This window comes from Pinus tabuliformis, chromosome 4_1, assembly GCF_031772625.1.
Source record: "Pinus tabuliformis cultivar Carrire ecotype Pingquan chromosome 4_1, CPIR1, whole genome shotgun sequence".
NCBI lineage: Eukaryota > Viridiplantae > Streptophyta > Pinopsida > Pinales > Pinaceae > Pinus > Pinus tabuliformis.
This window is the reverse complement of record NC_142303.1, coordinates 486227871-486230833: the sequence shown is the minus strand read 5'-3', so window position 1 is coordinate 486230833 and position 2963 is coordinate 486227871.

The following is a 2963-nucleotide window of genomic DNA, read 5'->3' as shown; positions in this document are numbered from 1 at the left end:
TTGACACTCTATCCATATGCTTTAAAACTGGTTTTTCAACAAGAGCAGATCTCCAAAATTTATTTCAAACACAAGATCCAGCAAACATAGTCCAAGATCGATTAATTAATTAATTAATACAAGCTCACGGTTCCTGTTGTTTACCATTCCCATTCCCTCGTTTTAATTGCTGCGAAAACATACACACATGTAGACTTAATATATACTTTTTCTCTAATATTTATAACAAAAATCCAAAGCATTTTTCAAACGAGTTTAGCTACACTTCAACGTGACTTAGCAATGTTAATGATATTCATATCTACGGTGAGAATAACTTTGACTTTGCAACAGTTCCCTTCGTTTTTTCCACGGTAAATCGTGACCCTCCTTTGCTCAATCCAACGGGGGAAACTCATTCTCGTTGTTCCTGTCTTCCTGTTTGACTTGACTATGGAATTGCCGCGCAGCTAGAGTTCCAGAGATTGAAACAATCTCGATCCATCACCAAAGCTAGCTCTAAGGCAAGATCAATCAGCTATATACCTGAAAGCACCATCGTCCAGGCAAATCGTCCAGTCAGTTTTGCCTGGGTTCGAATCCCATTAAAGAACACAATAATATGAAGAAATTCAGAACCCACCCGGTTATCATTCAGCGCCTCTCGTTGTAATCCAATGCAGAAATGGTGCCCACAGGCTCGCTGCGAAATACAATAGCGACCTCCGGAGATTTTCCCAGGCATCAGCCTCCATGGGATGCGAATCAAAAAGACTGCGTCTGGATACCCTTCATTGCAGCCTGATTCAACGACATTATTTCACTGCAGTCCCTGCGCTTTGGGCTCTCCAGCGTCCTTATCAGCGGTGGGCAGGGTTCGTAAGTGAGACTTTTCTCGTCCAGAGACGGACATTGCAGGCTGATTGTTTCCCTGGTTTCCTTCTGCGAGGTGCAAGCGGGAGCAGAGCTGAATAAATTGGGGGCAGAAAATTCCATAAGCCCTTCCATTATTTTCCCTCTTCTACCACCACCATCAATAGGAACCCACCCACCATTTCATTTCAATTTTGAAAATTTACCGCTCAACTTCTTGAGTTTGAAATCCTTTGGCATTGAATGGATATAGGTGGATAGTCTGCATTAACTTCATGACAGGCGTAAGTCGGAATGGCAAGGCCCTCGTTGGTGGGTCCCGCGTATGTCACCGGAAACGCGAGCCGGAGTTATGTATGCCATCCTATGCCATCCTAACTGACGTGCACCACATACATAGCTGGCAAGGGCATTTATGACTCAATATATGGCTGGTTAGCCCTTGCCTTTACGTTTGTGTCAATAAAGCGTCTCACATGATTCTCTGAGCAAGAGAATCTGATGCTGTGCTATTCTCACTAGTCACTATCTAAATCCTTGATGTAATATAATAAAACTATGGTGCAGTTAGGTGATCATTATCATTGTTATGAAGAAAATTTGAGAATATATTTGTTAGTATTATGATAATTTTATATTTTAAAAATATAAAATATAATAATTTTTAGAAGGAAAGTCAATAAATATTGATTTAGATTAGATCTGACTTTCTCTGTCAATATTTTCTTAGTGTACTTCAAAAGTTTTATGAAAAAAAAATAATAATAATAATAATAATTAAATTATTGCCATGAATCAATCAAGTAAAATTAAATAATATTAATTTAATATGTGATATGTTGGAAAATATTTAAATTATTATTAATTTATTTTAATTTTAAATTTATAATATGTTTTAGATAAAGAAATTAATTTATTTCATTATATAATAGATTTCAAATTGTAATTTCAAAGTTGATTGTTTAGATTTGTGTCAATTATTTATATTGAACTAAAAATTACATATAAGTTATAGTGTGTTAAGAGGTGTTGGATATTTTGATATGGGTGATAAATTTGATAAGTGAAGTAACCTTAGAAGCGTATATATATAATAAAGATTTAGTTTAATTTTTGGATATAACAAAATTTGAGTTGAATTAAATTTATTAAAAAAAAGAAAAAAATCTCAAATTTCCACAAAATGAAATTTATATCTTAAGGAATTTTATCTCTCTCTACACTTAATAAATCCCAAATAAAATAAATCTATGTTAATATAATTAAAATTATTTAGATAGACAAAAAAAATATAATTGATATTTAATATTTTGCTTCAATTATTTTTAAAAATATATACATCTTCACTTTTTTTTATATGCTAGTTACAGAGATGGATGCTCAATTTGTTTTCCACTATCAATGATTTTTAATAGCATCGAGATGGATGCTCAATTTTGTTTTTTTTTTATTTTTTTTAATCAATCATTTTTAATATTATGTGCTAAGCATTTATATATTAAGTAGGCAAATAATTAGACATTTATTTTATAATAAATTATAAAAAATAACCAAATACATAAAAACAAAAATTAAATATCTATTTAAAAAAAAAGAATCACTCCCATTTATTGCTCATAAAGTATCACCAATATATGAAATTCATAAGAATATAAATTTTATAATTTAAAAAATGATAAAACTAATATAATTATATAATTAAAAGGGTAAAAATTATAATTCTTAACTTTAATTATGATTTAATTTTTTTTTATTATTTCTATCAATTTCAATAATGTCAAATGTATCATAAAGTGATTTTGACGTGTATGGGTGTTTACTTGATATGGCTGAACTAATTTAATGTTTATCAACTATTTATATAGTTACATTAATTCTTCTTCTTTATTTTGTTGGATAAATGGATCCTTTCTTTCGTAAGAAAAAGTTACATATAGCTTGAATTTGTAAAGGAGGACAAAAATGACGGAGCTTTTTGAAAGTAATAAGCTTCCTACCAAAAAGCAACAATGATAATGATAACAACATGGAAGACTTTGATTTGAAGGGGGGAAATGCATGTGACTTTTGCATGACTTTCCCCCAGTTCACTAATTTTTCAGTGTTTTCTT